Genomic DNA, 17,844 nt, shown 5'->3' with positions numbered 1-17,844 from the left:
TTCATTTTTATTTATTCTTTTGTTTGTTTTTAGGCCCCTACGAATCTTTGAGGAAGCTACACTTTCCCCATTAACAGCAATTCTTTGACATTCTTCAAACATCAGCAAGCAGCGTTTCTCTCTAGGGTTTATGGGATTGATTCACATCTATCACCACCAGTTTCCATTTTTGGATTTCTGGGAACATGTCCTGCTTAATCTAAGCAGATATTGTAGCTATTGCATATTGTAGCAGAATTGCATTATCTTGGAAGCCTCCGAAGACTCCCAGTTGTGTTTGGTTGGAAGATTCAATGTTTTTCCTCAAGCTTTTTTTTCTCCCAGAAATAGCAACTATTCTTTTTATATGTGGTGGTTAATAAAGGCTTTTCTTAGATTAATGTTTTTATATTCACCACTGATTATTGCCTGATGAAATAGATTGGAGTTTTTATAGGATCAAGAAAAAGTTTGACAGATACTGTCATGAAGAAATGAGGGCACCGTTCACTGAGTCCAGCTCACTGTAAACTCTCACTGTTAAATCAAGCACATGGGAATTCAGCTGTACATTACTTCAACAGTCTGTGTCTTAAATTAGAAACTGAGGAGAATGCAAGCCAAACAAAAATGAATGAATACAGTCAATGCAGTATTTCTATTACTAGAAATGGTATGCCATGAAAATGCCTTCGACACTGTGTTGCAAAAATCACAAATGAGACATTTTTAATATCTTAATTGTTTCTTCTAGACAGCAATGAGTTCTAATTGAGAGTAAATAATCTTAAATGTGTCTCCTCCAAACTTTAAGAGATCTTAACTTTGTTGCAATTTCCTAAGATACTAAAGCCTGCAATCAATGCTATTTTATTAAAATATTGTTATTGATCATGTATGTATGTATTATATTACATGTATAATATATGTATGTATATTAAAACTTGTTCTTGATTCTATAAAAAATGAATATAAATATAAAATGAATATAAATATTTAAAAAATTGCTCACGTACAGTAAAACTTGTTTTAGGACAAGCTCAAAACTTTGATAGGACAAGCTATTTTAATATTTAAAAAAAGTATAATAAATTGCAATTTGACAAAATTATGCATATATACACTGCAAAACATGTTTTTCTTACTTAGTATTTTTGTCTTGTTTCCAGTCCAAATATCAAAAAAATTATTAAATCAAGATGCATTTACTAAAGTAGTGAAATGCCATAAGATATTATGTCTTGTTTTCTGGGGAAATAAATCAAAATTAAGTGAGTTTTTGCTTAAAACAAGGAAACTTATCTGTCTAATACACACACACACACACACACACACACACACACACACACACACACACACATATATATATATATATATATATATTTATATTGTGTATATATATATATATATATATATATATATATATATATATATATATATATATATATATATAAACTTGTTCTATCCTATAAATACTCAGTGGTGAATATAAGAACATTAATAAAATCCTTTATAAACCAAATATGAACTAGTAAACAGTGATGTATAATTTTTACATACTGCACATCAACGTGTTCTGCGTTATAACCTCAGAAATGGGTTTCTCATTCTGGCTTTGCCTCTTGCCTCTATTTTCTCTAGCACGCTGACAGTGCGTCATGCTCACCTTAGCAGCTTGAAAAGACAGAAGAATCCCAGCTGAGATAAGGCAGATACTGGCCTGCTAGGGGTAAACTAACAGATAGCGGTAAACAATGTACAGTGTCTTCGGCCCCTGCTCCAGGCCCAGGTGAGGCCGTCTTCTGCCCCTGCAGGTGATCTTGATAAGAGGATTCGTTTATAAAACATCTCCCCAACAGCTGTGCAAGACACTTGGCACAAAAATGCTGCACTTATTCATCAACACTAAGGGTATGATGATGAATTGGCTCTTAACTTTGCCACGGGCCATGAGGAAGTATAAAAGCTGGATCTGGATTTAGGGAAGATGTTAAAGGAAGACAGTTAAAAATCACATAATATAATTTAAAGTCTGTCTGTCTGTCTGTCTATCTATCTGTCTATCTATCTATCTATCTATCTATCTATCTATCTATCTATCTATCTATCTATCTATCTATCTATCTATCTATCTATCTATCTATCTATCTGTCTATCTATCTATCTATCTATCTATCTATCTTGGGACCAACAGCATGCAGGTCTAAGAACATGACTGGATTTCTCTTGTACTGTTTAATTCTAGAACTAGTCGAAACAAAAGACTATTTAAATGTGTTACAGGGTGGAGATCTTCTCAAACATGGAGTTCGAAATGTGTTCGTGACTTTCAACTTCACAAACAACATTCTCTGTCTGCTTAAAACTCTCTTGGGATTTTCTAACTTCACGACAACATCAGTGATGCTGTACTTGCCTTGTGAATGTGTTTTTTTTCTCTTCCTTATAAGCAGTACACACTTTTTGGAATAATTATGCTGACGAGGTGCCTGAAACATTCCAGTTTTAATAAAGCACAGCTCTGCTGAGATGTGAGCAAAACATTCAGAGTGACAAAAGCGTCTCGATGGCAAACTCTATTCATACAGACACACGCACAGAACCCGGCACGATTAAATCTTTAATCAGAACAGGATGAGCCATGAGGAAGGCAGAGCGGGTGTGAGGGTCCAGACCAACAGATGTGGGATCCAGTTCGGATCAATAGAGGAAACTGTCTCTCTCCACAAATCATTTAGCTAAAGGTATTCAAAATCTCCCTTTCGATGAGGGTATTTCTGATTTTTGCATGGCTTTACCTTTTTTTCCCGACATCAACCAGTCCATGATGGAAAGCGACGTGACTTTAAATGCTCTGATCTGAAGTCGTGATCTGAATCTCAGATCTCTGATCTGAAGACTTTAAATGCTCTGATTGAATCCACATTTTCAGCATCTATATGTCTTTTAAGGCGTAGCTGCTTTTCTATTCAAATTATATATTCAAGAAGTGTTTTTGATCAAAAGGTAGTTGCCTTTCTGGAGTCGGCGTTTTTTTATTTGACTATGACAAAATGTGTGGCTTCAGTAATAAGTGATGCGGTGAATGATTCTGACCCGAGAGCTCAGTGCACATGGTTCATAATGTAAATCCCCATGAACATTGCATCAACTGAGACCAAACATGCTGACAATCTGACTGATGAATTATACTCCAGCAAAACACATTATAAGATTGCTCTGTAAATAGAAAAACAAGAATCAATCCAGAGCACAGGCCTATTTATTAAGAACGGCACGCCACACCATTATGCAACACGTATGTAAGGAAAACCATCAACAGTGACTGGGGTTCTTACGGCAAGAACATGTTTGGGTCATATTTCACCCAAAATCAATATATTTTTCTGATAGTGGATGGATGGATGGATGGATGGATTGGGATTGAATGGATGGATGGATGGATGGATGGATGGATTGGAATTGGAATTGGATTATATGGATGGATGGATTGGGATTGGGATTGGGATTGGGATTGGGATCAGGATCAGGATTAGGATTAGGATTAGGATTGGATGGATGGATGGATGGATGGATAGATGGATGGATGGATGAACAGACGGATGGATGGATGGACGGACGGATGGATGGGCTACAAACAAGATTTCAGAGTAATTCTCATGAAAATATGTCCAGGTCACATTTCAATCCAAAGTTTAAAATAGCTTAAAATGTTTCCATGAGAAATCGTGTTAGTTGCCCCTTCGTGTAATACCATTTCAGTTCCAGCCGGACCTGTAGAAAAGCGGTAGTTAGAGGGAAAATAAATCACCAATTCAGGTTTTCACTCCTTCTTCTATCAAAGCCTGGTACTTTAAAAAGAGCTGTACATAATCACAGGTTCAATAATGAGGCCACACACACTGAGACGCTAAATTTCATTTGTTGTCGGTCTATGAAAACAAATGTAGCGTGTGCAAATAGCAAAAAATTTGCCAATTACAGTAGCATCTCAATCATCATCTAAGCAGTGTGAAAAACAGCCTCATTATCCAGATGTATCACTAGTAACTTCAAAGTGAATGACCATCTTGTTTAGTCTTTGCAATTGTGCACATTAGCTAAATTATATAGCTTATTAGTTGATCTACGGTGTTTATTTCACATGATAACAGGCGATTTTGTGTTTTAATTATAACATGAAGCTTTCCGTTGTAATCATGTGTTTTAGTGTACAACTTGACATGTGAAAGCCAGCTGTTCAAATACTAAATAACAGCTGGTGTTGAAATGCTAAAGTGAGAATATTCTTTAGCTCGCTGATCCAAGATGATTCCGAAAACCTTTTGGATCTAAAGATCCAAAATCATTTCAACCCCTGGCTCAGCTGTTGAATGAGGGTTTTAGTGTAAGGACACTGTAAACTTTGCTTAAAGCTCTCTGTGGGGAGTGAAACATACCGATGTAATCAGTGAGCTTTGAACATCTACTCTTCCTTTTGAAATGTCTGAAACAGTCAAAACACGGGCTTACGGCAAACTAAGTATATTGTATTCACTGACACGATTCAGACTTTCCAAAAAGTATTGAAATTGCCCATTGTGATTGCTCTCCGTGCCTTTTTACATTTGATAAAATTCCATTTTTTTATTAATAGATTGGGTAAATATTTAGATCATTCATCCTAAAATAGGATATAAGAGGATTTTAACTTCCTTTTGCAATGATAGCTCAATCAAATCCCTTTTAAATACTTTTATGTCCATCTTGTGTCACATTTTATGTCACACTTCCAGTTCCATTGTCCTGAAGTAAATTTTTTTTTTATAGCTTTTTGGTTAAATGCCTGAAATAAGGTCTGTGAAGACAAGCTCAAAATATTATTTTATGCAATAATCCAAAAGCCAATGAAATAATCCTATAGGGTTTTTGTTGAGGGAACCAGGGTGATGCAGCGCTCAACTGGTACAGTAGAAAAACAAGCAAGAACAAAAATGGTCATGTAAAAAATAATTACGACTATTGTGGGTGCACAAAACCTTGACTAACCGGACCTCAGGGAATAAAATGTACTGGTTACTGGACTGAATTCCCAGTAAAACATGCAGGGATGCTACATTACAAACAAGGGCTGATGGTTCATGCACCCGAGCGGCTCTGTGTTTTTGAGGAAAGACAGATGCATTTCTGTAACCATGACTTCCATATAGTAAAAGTTTTCCCTGAAGTGTTTTGAGGGCATGCGAGGTTTAATATCGCAGGGATGCTTTCACGTTTTCGCTGGGAATTGAACATGAACTTGTCTCGGGACACAACATCAGTCTGAATTCTCCCCATTACGTTTTAGAGCCCAATCTTAAGTGCAAAATGTAATCTGGAGTCAGTCTCTTTTACGCAGACTGTAATAAAAACACAGCCGTGGCTTAATGCCCGCCGTCTTCGTAAAGCAGGATATTGCTGAGCTCCGAGTCTCTGGAACACCTCAACGTTCAGTTTATATGGGCCTGTGTGCTTTCGTGCCGGAGGGGTTGATGGCTGAGCGGTGTGAGTGTCATGGTACAAATCATGACAACAGCTACGCAGTCTAAGATACTTGGTATTTATTGTCGTCTATAAAAGCGACTTGATGGGATTTTTAAAGCTTTTATTGACTTCTCCACATACAGAGATGACCCTCGTGGAAATGTTTGTCTGCTGGGATCTGGAATGTTCTCTGGGCTCTGCTTCGCACACCAGGGGGCATCTCTCATAGGACATCTCATCAAGGTAAACCCCTTAAGAACTTCTGCTGTGTCCTGGATATACTTTCTCCTGCCCTGTGGAAGTTTTGGATTAAAGTATAAATAAATATGAGCTGGAATGTTCGTTTGGACTGTCAAATTAAATTCCTTTTTTTCCCACTGAGCTTAAAACGACAATGAAATCTCACAAACTCGACCTCTGAAAATATCTCAAAGGTTGTGTTGAAAATCTCAGAGTATGTCATAAATTGGTTTGTCTTTTTTGAATAATGCACTAATTTGAAATCAAATTGAAATGTGTTTGAAAGATGAAATCCAGTAAATAATCACATAGAAACAATCCAGAACATCTTAGCAACCTCATAGGAACACCATGAAAACCACCCTACTAACCGCATAGCAATGGCGTGAAAACCACCAACAGCAACCTCTATGAGCCTCAACTTCCTTAAAGCCTACTAGAACACACTAGTAACCACATAGCAACACCCTAGAAACTTTCTTAAAGCACATTAGAACACCCTAGTAACCACATAACACCATGAAAGCCATCAACAACACACTAGAAACCTCATAGCAACTTCCTTAAAGCCTATTAAAACATCCTAGTAAGCACATAGCAACACAATGAAAACCACCTACAACACCCTAGCAACCTCACATAAACTTCCTTAAAGCCTTCTAGAATACCCTAGTAACCACAAAACAACACCAAGAAAACCACCCACAACACCCTAGCAACCACATAGCAACTTCCTTAAAGCCTACTAGAACATCCTAGTAACCACATAGCAACACCATAAAAACAACCTAAAACACCCTAACAACCTCACAGAAACTTAATTTAAGCCTACTAGAACATCCTAGTAACCCCATAGCAACACCCTAGTAACTTCATTAAAGCCTACTAGAACACCCTAGTAACCACATAGCAACACCCTAGCAACTTCATTAAAGCCTTAAAGAACACCCTAGCAACAACATAGCAACATCCTAGCAACTTCCTTAAAGCCTACTAGAACACCCTAATAACCACATAGCAACACCCTAGATACTTCCTTAAAGCCTTCTAGAACACCCTAGTAACCGCATAGCAACACCATGAAAACCACCTACAACACCCTAGCAACCTCATGAACTTCCTAAAAACCTAATAGAACACATTGAAATCAATCTAGAACACCCTAGCAACCACATAGCAACACCCTGAAAGCTACCTAGGACACCCTAGCAACTGTATAGCAATGCACTGAAAACTACCTCATATACCCTAGCTACCGCATAGCAACACCCTGAAAATCACATAGAACACCTTAGCAACCACATAGCAATGCCTTGGCAACACAGCATCACACCTGAAACATCATAAATGTAAAAATCTAGTACTTGTCACATGAATAGCATTCAGAGGGTTTTAGCTTCAGCTAAATCATTTGGTATTTTAACTTGAGTCAAGCTGCTTCAACTCAACATATTCTGCTGACAAACACTGTGCCAAAACTGACAGGTAGAGCACAGAGACATGGAATATTACAGTATGCTATATGATCCATGCCGTGATCCCTGTCTATCAGTCATGTTGACCTGTGACGGATTACCCTGTCATTTGGGACTACACTCTTCACAGTGTGATTGGCAATGGTACCTGACTTTATTCTTTCTGCATCTGTTTCTAATTGTATCAGAATAACCGAAGAGAGAAGAACAAGCGTCCCTCTGGAAACTTGAAGCTCCCGGGGTCATCTTTCTCCTAATATCCTGCACGAGATGCAATTCATCCATAAGTCAAGTGTGTTTAACAGAAAGCGCGTTGAAATATGTGGACATCATTCCTCTGAAAACTAGGCTGGATATAGAAATGAAATCATTCTAATATGCTGATTTGCTGCTCAAGAAACATTTCTTATTATGAATGGTGAAAACAGTTGTGCTGCTTAATATTTTTGTGGAAACTGTGATAATTTTTTTTCAGGATGAATGTAGAAATATATTTGAAAATTTGCTGAGGAAAGGAATGAACTTGTGTAGGTTGCTAATGTTAGCATTCCCTAGCTAGGATTAATGATGACTTTTACAAAATAAAAATGAAATATGAACTTTACAACTGTGGTAAACGTCTTGAAATGATAAAATGCCTCTTAGTTTGGGGAGCAACATTTATCCGTTTAAACATTTCCAATATATATGTCAAAGGTTGTGCGTCCAGTCAAATTCTACAGCATTTTAGTGCAAATTCATCTATCAAAATAGTCAAATTAGATGTCAAAACTATGTAAGGTTAAATAAAATAATACCAAGACTACATCAAATAAACTTAAAGGGATAGTTCACCCAAAAATGTTGTTCTAAACCTGTAGTGTACAGGTAAATCTTAATAAGTTGAGACTACTCAAATGATTTAAGATAAGTGATTCCCTCAGTTCAATTGAGTAATGGGGAAATTGACAACTCAATTAAATTGAGTTGACCTAATGTGGAATTTTCATTGCATTAACTTAAATGTTTGAGTACAGATAACTTAAAAGGCAAATAGACTAAACTCACACTTTCCAGTTCCTATTTTTTTTTTAATCATTAAAACAAGTTTTGTTTATCACACCAACAGCTTTATTAGGGTTACACTATGAATTTCTTTCTTCAGCTGAACACAAAAGAAGATATTTTAAAGAATTGGCCAGTTGATGGACCCCACTGACTTCCATAATATGGGAAAAAATACTGTGGAAGTCAACTGGGCCTAACTGTTTGGTAACTGCATTCTTCAAAATACTTTCTTTTGTGTTCAGCTAAAGAAGACAAACTCATACAGGTTTGGAACAACTTGCAGTGTGCAATGTAGTAGTGCCACAGAGCCAAACAATAAGAATAAATGTTTGTTGGTGGTCAACCAACCCAATACGAGATTTGTCCATTAATTGATCAAGTCGTTTCATAAATAAACTCTTGGTCTCACTTCCCGTCCCAAAGCATCACTTTCATTGAGCGCACAGCAAAAACACATTTGTTTGAAAGGAGGAAAAAGCCCCGCTGTTCTACACGGAGTACTGCTGATAATGATTAGCTGATGCTGAAACCAATTCTGAACAATACAAGTTCAGAGGAGTCACTTAAGTGATGTGGGAAGGAAAGTGTTTTCGCGACCATGTGGAGGAAACATTCCAAGACAATGAAGTCTGGATTGGAAAAAGACGATGGAGGCGTGTGGATCTCAGCGAGACTGGTGCGATGGGCCGGGGCGCACATTCCATGGCATCTTGCGTGTCTTTGCCGTGTGACCGCTGGATCGCTGCACTAATTCGCGGTTGGGATTCATTAATGCGACCGGCCAGACAGTCATCGCCTTGATGATTGGTCGCATCATCGCTGATGGGAAATTATGCGGTTCAACCTGATTGTTTGAGAAAGAAACCTTTCTCACGGTTATGAGGAATAACAAGTCATGACCTAAAATTCTTCTTAAAAATCATAAAAATTTATCCTGCTGCCGATGAAAAGACAAGTAGTTTAACTGCCAATCGTTCGTTTTTTTGGCAAAACATGGAAATCGAAGTGAAATAATGAACTTACTGAACTCCAGCAAGCAACGAAGCACTAGAGCATCATGGGTACACGTATGGCACTCTTTTCCCATTCTCTGTGCCTGTTCACTACACATTTGTGTTTAATTTGATGGCAAGGGGAGAGAGGAACAGCTTGATGAATGAGGCTACAGTCTCTGTCATCGCTCAACACGAGGCTGGTGTAGTCCTCACAATGGACTCATTTTCCTAATAATTTCCAGTCCCTCGTAAAGACAGAGATTGGGAAAAACACCCAAGAATGGGAAAATAATCCACCATAGCAGATTAGCGTTTAAAAGGCACTCTGATGGCCTGACACAGGTCAACACGGTCATTCCAGACGCAGTCCTTTCAGATGCTGAGGCCAATTTCAACCTAGGTTTAATGGAGAAATTGGAACATGTATCCCATAATGTAAACCAAATAGTCAAGCTCAATGGTTCTCAACTGCTGGGTCATGACCCAAAAGTGGACCACAGGTCTCTTTTGAGGAGAAAAAAACAATGCTAAATCCAAATGATAAAATGCCTCTTAGTTTGGGGAGCAACATTTAACCGTTTTAAACATTTCCAATATATATGTCAAAGGTTGTGCGTCCAAAAAAATTCGACATCATTTTAGTGCAAATTCATCTATCAAAATAGTCAAATTAGATGTCAAAACTATGTTTTTGTCAAATAAAATTAAAGGGATAGTTCACCCAAAAATGAAAGTTCTGTCATCATTTACTCACCCTCAAGTTGTTCCAAACCTATAAACTGTAAATCTTGAGTTGTAAAGTTGAGACTACTCAAATGATTTAAGATAAGTTATTCCCTCAGTTCAACTGAGTAATGGGGAAATTTACAACTCAATTAAATTGAGTTGACCGAATGTGGAATTTTCATTGCATTAACTTAAATGTTTGAGTATAGATAACTTAAAAGACAAATAGACTAAACTCACACTTTCCAGTTCCTATTTTTTTGTTTACTTGTATTAAATAATTTATAAATCATTAAAACAAGTTTGTTAGGGTTACACTATGAATTTCTATCTTCAGCTGAACACAAAAGAAGATATTTTAAAGAATATGGGTAACTAAACAGTTGATGGACCCCACTGACTTCCATAATATGGAAAAGAAATACTGTGGAAGTCAACTGGGCCTAACTGTTTGGTAACTGCATTCTTCAAAATACTTTCTTTTGTGTTCAGCTAAAGAAGACAAACTCATACAGGTTTGGAACAACTTGCAGTGTGCAATGTAAAATCTGTGTTCTAGAGCAAAACCAGTTGTGAACCACTGCTTTACCAGATGATTTGTATCTATTGCAAATTACAGCACATGTGTCCTGCAGAGACAGGTTAGGTGTCTTGCTCAAAGACATGATGCCGACCACCAGCCAAGATCTTTACCACCACACCAGTGACTGTTTGCTGCTTGCCATTCCAGCCTACAGGATAATCAAAACGAGAATTTAAAAATGAATGTCTGTAATTTTCTAAAATCTTGTTTCAACCACAGATGTCGAGCTCAGAATTCCATTGTGTACCTTTATGAATACATAATAATAATTTAATGAGAATCACGACTGAAGAAAATGGGAATTGAATGTTGAATGAGAAGAAAATTGTCATGAAATAATCACCCTAAACAGGCTTCATTAGAAACATAACTTGGGCATGTTTGAATGAGATGTACCCATAAACCTGCCCTTGATCCTATTACCATTTTCTCCTGGCACGGTCTTTTGTTTTTAGCACACATCTGTCTATCCTGCGTGACAAGTCGTGCAATTCTGTACCATTAAATGTTCTTCTTTCTAAATGATAATTCCTGCACATTTGCCAAAAGTTAAAAGAGTCCCGTACTGGGGTTATTAATGGCCTGTGATGTTGGTTTGATGTGCATTTGTAAGTGTTTTGTGGACTCTGGGTTTGACCTGAGGGCTGCTGATCCAGTAAAAGATCTCTTTTCCTTTAAATGAAGTGAAGATAAACTCTCATTGAAATTCAATCCTGTGAAAATCCCCAAGGCGTAAACAAGCCGGTCCTGTTGGGGGCAATTTTCACCTCGCAAAATAAACCAAACTCCATTACAATAAAGCAAGCAAGTGGAACATCAAAGAGAGCAGGGGAGCAGCCATGAAGTAAGCTGGATAATAAAATTTAAGTAAATCGTCCAGGACATGTGATTTTTAAAAGGTGCAAATGATTGCCAAAGAGGAGGCTCTGTGTTCGGAAGAAGGAAGTGGAAAATGCTGAAAATTAATGGAGCTAAAACTGACAATAGATCAGTAATTGCTTGAACAAAGATGCTGCCTTAAAGCGCCACAAAATTAGTTGCTCCTTCTACAAGAATCTGCCATGAATGAAAGCAGAACTGACATTTGTTGTTGCAGCTTTGCAAATAACAGGTGTGTCAGTAAAAGCATGAAAATCACGAATTGAAAGCAAAGCACAGTGAACGATGCAGTGGATGTACAGCGTGTTAAACTTTCACCCACTAATAAAAGCGCAGTTGTCACGCAATGCAGGATGCAGGGAAGAGCATGCAGGCGTATCGTCTCAAACAGCAGCCGTTCGCTCTTGCAGCCTCGGTCTCGCTCCATTGGAAGCTGTCAGGTTTCAAAGACCATTTGGGATGGTTTTGCAATCATTTTACCCATCATCCATACATGGATATTAACCATGTCAAACTGGAAGATTTGTGGGCTTGTTCCTCTTCTCTTTCAGACTTCAATGTGGATTCACTGAAACAAGGAAACAAGCACCTTCAATTCTGAAGTCCTTCATTTGGTTTGAGCTAGGAACAAACTGAATATAAGTCATTATTTTACCTTTTTTCATTATTTCATTACATTATTCAATTTTAAGAATCTTGATTTGTGAACCAGATCAAAACAAATCCCCTCATTAGAAGGATTCATTGATGAATTAGTCTGATCTGATTCTCAAGTTCAACTCACTGACCTAAAGGTTGTATTACCAACAACAAAAGCCAAAAACAATGGATAAATAGTTATTTGTCTACTGGTTAATATTAGTCTGTGTGGCCTACATGATGAAAATCATGCCTCAAAACATCATATACATTACTGTTCAAAAGTAGTATGGAATATTTATAGTGTTTATTCGTAGTAAGGAACTATGGAAGTCAATAGGGCCCATCAATTGTTTGGTTACCGACATTCTTCAAAATATCTTCTTTTGTGTTTAGCAGATGAAAGAAATACATACAGGTTTGGAACAACTTGAGGGTGAGTAAATGATGACAGAATTTTCATTTTTGGGTGAAATATCCCTTTAAAGTTCCTATAACAAAGAAAAAACTGGACTTTTGGAACGTTCAGAGAACATTCAGAAATAACACTAATCTAAAAGGTTCTTAGACAATAGCTGGGGATCGGTTTCCTCTATGGCAGACATCGGACAGAGAAGGAAAATATAAAAATGATTAATTCTTTAGCATGTACCCATGTCCACACGCAAAAGAAGCATAATGGAGCATGTTTTGGATGGCGGGCATCGTGCGGCCTTCAAACCGACCGCGTGAGCGAAACTGATGGCGCAAATCTTGTTTGTTCGCATTCTTTTGTCATCAAATCATTGATTTGAAGAGTAATCCTACAAAACATCTTCTAATGCAAAGCTAGAGATCCATGGAAAGCCAAATACCATATGACATCTGCTTGTGTGACCCTTCGCCTCCGTCAGCCTCATCCCGTCTCTGCTGTGCTGTGAAAGGCAGGAAACGACAGTCTCATGGTCAAAAAATGATGGGTCGTAAAATAATGATTTAATATTGTGCTTCACAGTAGTGACAGGGGTGTGGAACCGACTTTGATGATTGTTGAATAGGCAATGCTGTCGTGAACGTGCTGTCGTGTTTGAGGCTGGATATTAGCATGAACTTCTCCTCAATCTGTTCATCATGCACAGAAAAGCATCAACAAACCCAATGAACCCTGAGCAGGAATGGTAGTGTAACGTTCAAGGTGATAAATACAAATATATGCTGAGAAAAAGCTTTTTACCTGGTTTACATATGATTAATGTATGGACTTTAATCAATTTAATGGACTTTATCCTTTTTGGTTCCACTGAAACTTGTAACATTGCAAAATCTTGCAATCTGATTAACCTATGAGAAATCTACATTTACACTACCGTTTAAAAGTTTGGAGTATTATTTTTTTTGTAATGTTTTTGGACAAAGTTTTTGCTCATCAAGGCTGCCTTTATTTGATCAAAAATACAATATATTCTGAAATATTATTACAATTCAAAATAACTGTTTTCTATGAGAATATATGTTAAAATGTAATTTATTCCTGCAATTACTCCAGTCTTAAGTGTCACATGATCCTTCAGAAATCATTCTAATATGCTGATTTGCAGCTCAAGAAATATATTTATATTATTATCAATGTTGAAATCACAGCTTAATATTTTTGTTATATATTTGGATTTTTTGATGAATCAAAAGTCAAAAGAACAGCATTCATTTGAAATATATATATTTTTTGTAACAATGTAATTTTTTTTCAATGTTACTGTTGATCAATTTAATGAATCCTTGTTTAAAAGTATACATTTCTTAAAAAAAAAAAAAAAAAAAAGGTATAGAGTACAGTGCCTAGAATGCCTAGAATTTACTTGAGAAGCAACACTAAATGAGATATTAAGACTTAAAGGGATAGTTCACCCAAAAATGAAAATTCTGTCATTAATTACTCGTCCGCATGTCGTTCCAAACCCGTAAGACTTTCGTTCATCTTAGGAACACAAATGACGAGCTTTCTGATGAAATCTGAGAGCTTTCTGTCCCTCCATTGACAGCTACACAACTACCACTTTGACGCTTCAAAAAGTTCATAAAGAAATCGTAAAACTAATCAAGCGGTTTAGTCCAAATTTTCTGAAGGGACTCGATCGCTTTATATGATGAACAGATTGAATTTAGCCTTTTATGAGGGTGAGTAATTGATGACAGAACTTTCATTTTTGGGTGAACTATCCCTTTAAGAAAATGTATTTTGTCTTTAAAAATCTGTCAGCCAGCTAATAAATGAGCCTTTTACTTATTAATATCTTGCATTTGTTGAGATCAAGTGAAACTCGTGTTATTCTAAACTACAACAACACATGGTTCAGAAGGGAAATGTTTGTCTTGGACGTCAGTCTCTTTACATCACACTGAACTGTACACGATCACACAACCGGCCTGAAAGTGCACACATTGAGCCTTACGGGCCTGTTGGCAGACGTGCCACACGCTTTCGCCGGTCTCAGGAGAACCTGGGTGGGCAGATAAGTGATCTAGACAGAGAGAGAGAGAGAGAGAGAGAGTTTTTAACCTGTGTTATTGCATTCTTCTGTCTAATAAAGCCTCCTCTCCCACACTCTCTCGCTTAGATAAGCAGCGTTAAGGGCCTGTTTGTTTAACATCCAGATTTAAAACTGGATGTCTTAAGTAGCTACATCTCAGTTGAAAGGATTGCTGACGTTATCTGACAGGGCCAATTTAATTATCTGTAACTGTAACGTCATGTTTACACTGAGAGTGAGCGATGGGATGCAACAAAACTATCGCTCTCATTATGTCACGCTGCAGTGTAAACAGTGTCAAGGGTTCATACTGACAGCAATCTGCAGCAAACAGAGCTCATTCATTTTCAATGAGAGTTGAGGCCATCTGAGCCAACAGTAATGCTCACATTATTCTTGTTTTGGTCCAAATCTAAGTCAGCATCACATGTATTATTTGCAGAGAAGGCAATGATGCATTGTGATAAACTCAGATTTAAAAAAATAATAATTGAAGTGCACAAAGTGAGAAAAATGTATGTGTGTTATTGTTATCTTAGTGATTTATAAGTTTGGATGTTTATATCTTTTATGCTCACCAAGGCTGCATTTGTTTGATCAAAAATACAGTACAAACTATTGTATAATATTGTGAAATATTATTACAATTCAAAATAACTGCTTTCTATTTGAATATATTGTAAGTGTAATTTATTCCTGTGATCATCATCAGCATCATTACTCCAGTCTTCAGTGTCACATGATCCTTCAGAAATCATTTTTATATTATGATTTGAAATATTTCTAATTATTATCAATGTTGAAAGACAAATATGTTGGAATCCGTGATATACAGTATGCATTTTTGGATTCTTTGTTGAATAGAAAGTTCAAAAAATTGAAATCTTTTGTATAGATTGTAAATGTCTTAACTCTCAGTTTTGATACATTTAACGCATCCTTACTGAATAAAAGTATCACTTTATTAAAAAAAAAGAATATTACTGACCAAAAACTTTTGAGCAGTACTGTATACTAATAATCAAAACTGTGTCTCTTTCACCATCACATTGCATTCTGGGATTGTTTTCACTTTGAAGGATACATGCAACACTGCCTTAGAAATTGGTAAAAGAAAGAAATATAATGCTTCTTACCTAATATGATTACTATCCCTTTAACATTCGGTTTCCTCCATTGCAGACTTTGGTTTAGCTTCGGAGATGCGGAACAATGTCGGACAGAGAAGAAAAATATAAAAAATTATTATCATTTCTTTAGCAAAAAGTTCTGTGCTCTTTGTGAGCGAACGCAAACGTTTTGCGTGGGAACGCATCCCATCTCATATTCATTCCACCACATGTCCCTTTAGGTGCTCTATAGTTCTTTGCGAGCCAATGCAAAGTTTCTCGATGGAATGCACAACATTTACGAGAGAATGCAAAAGCACTGACAGATACTTCTTCCTCCCCATCTAATTTGTTTTTCCTTCACCATATGTTCACTCCGTAACATATCTAACATTCTGTGATGCTCCAAATACAGTTCAACCCGTATAAAAGCAAGGGTGTTTGTACAGTAAAAGGTAAAAAAGAACAGAGTTTATATGTGACCCGGTGAGGTACTCAATCTGTGTTGTGAAGCACAGGCAACTGAAAGCAAAACAGACATTATCAACTGCAGGCTTTTACACGGCTTCCTGGCAGGCCTCTCCTGGGGAAAAGTGTGTGCCGTTCACTCACAGAAAGGATCTCTACGGCCTGACATGGAGAACGCTGTAATTGGTATTTGTGGCGAGAGGCTGGCGGCCGAGGCCTCCCATCTCAAGTACAAGATAAGGATTTCTGCATGCAATTACAGCTAATGCCGCATTTAGCGAGGCACGGAGGATGGGGTTTAGCGGGAACATACCTAGAGCGTGCTGGAAAATACAGACCACAAAGTCACACAAACACATACGCATCCACGCACATGCACATTAACTCAAATGTGTGCGCAACAACTTTACAGCTTTTTCATGTAGAAACACACACACACAAACAATAAAAGGTGTCACTTTTAAACTAACCGTGCTGATTGTTTATTTGGCATTTGGGACTCTTTCCTAATGGAGGTTTAGGGTGTGCTGCCAAAATGGATGAGAAGGGAGAGAGAGAGAGAGAGAGAGAGAGAGAGAGAGAGAGAGAGAGAGAGAGAGAGAGAGAGAGAGAGAGAACGTCTGCAAGCAAGCAAGCAACATGCAACAAAACTAAAACATTCTCATTATTATCAATGATACAACATGGTTTTCTAAATAAACTGATGCAGAGAATTAAAAATGCAACAAACTGTGTCTGCAATACTTACTTAAATCAAGAATAATTTACTTGAGAAGCAAAATGACTTATGATATATTGATCACAATTAAGTGAGTTTATTCTTAAAACATATCTTCCAATGGCATAATAAAATTAAACTTAATTCAGAGGCAAAACAAAATGATTTTTCTTACCATAATGATATATATTTAATACAGGTTCACTTAATTCTGATTATTTTTTCAGAAAACAAGACATATCTACAGTCATTTTCCCTCTTAAGTAAATGTATCTTGATTTAAGATTTTTGTGATTTTTGTAATGAAAACAAGACAAAAAGTCCTGAATAAGTAAGTCATTTAAGTAAATCTTTTGCAGTGATCAAAATTTCATTATTTGCTCTGACACTTTTGCCTCTCCAATCAATTCCGGATTGATACAATCATTTTCCTGCATCTTGTTTCTGTTGAATATTTTGTTTTAGTTCAAATGAGTTGTAAATGTAATTTTATGTTGACTTTTGCTTTGCGCACCCATATCAACAGCTTGCAGTTTTCACATTACACACAAGCAGTGTGGACATACATAACGTTTTCGATGCTGAGCATATTTCTTTTTTGTCGTTCCATGCTAATAAACCCATCAACACAATCTTTTGCAATATTGATTTTTATGAAAAAAGTGAACTACTCACCAATTGTCGTGAAAGGCACACAAACACTTTCTTCAAGCTTCACTTTCAAAGCAATCAGACTAAAAGAAGAAGAAGAAAAGAAAAAAAACAATTGTATGGTGTATAATGCCTTCACTGCTGTCTCTCAGAATGTGGTGATTGAAAAGCTCATGCAGTTCCGTGTTTCACCAGTGGGGGGCAACAGGAGATGAAAAAACTCTAATTGACTGTCAAAGAAACACAAACATGCAAATTCAGCTGCCTGTGATATGTTGCCTTTTATCTTATGAACGAAAGCAAAATACATGTCTATCATGACTGTG

At 36.9% G+C, this 17,844-nt stretch overlaps 1 long non-coding RNA gene across 2 annotated transcripts; it reads right to left on the bottom strand.

Moving 5' to 3' along the window:
• Positions 1–5,657: 5,657 nt before the first annotated feature.
• On the bottom strand, positions 5,658–17,602 carry LOC307150729. Of its 2 annotated transcripts, none has more exons than XR_013819773.1 (6): positions 17,543–17,602; positions 15,709–15,766; positions 14,495–14,563; positions 13,084–13,166; positions 12,920–12,979; positions 5,658–5,774 (listed from the first exon to the last, which is right to left on the bottom strand). It is a non-coding gene; the product is annotated as an uncharacterized lncRNA (long non-coding RNA). The 2 variants fall into 2 exon arrangements; XR_013819774.1 differs by lacking the exon at positions 17,543–17,602 and adding an exon at positions 16,620–16,690.
• Between the last annotated feature and the right edge of the window lie 242 nt (positions 17,603–17,844).

The sequence above is a fragment of the Squalius cephalus genome, assembly GCF_949319135.1.
Source record: "Squalius cephalus genome assembly, chromosome: 22".
Lineage (NCBI taxonomy): Eukaryota > Metazoa > Chordata > Actinopteri > Cypriniformes > Leuciscidae > Squalius > Squalius cephalus.
This window is presented reverse-complemented; position numbering and strand designations above follow the sequence as displayed.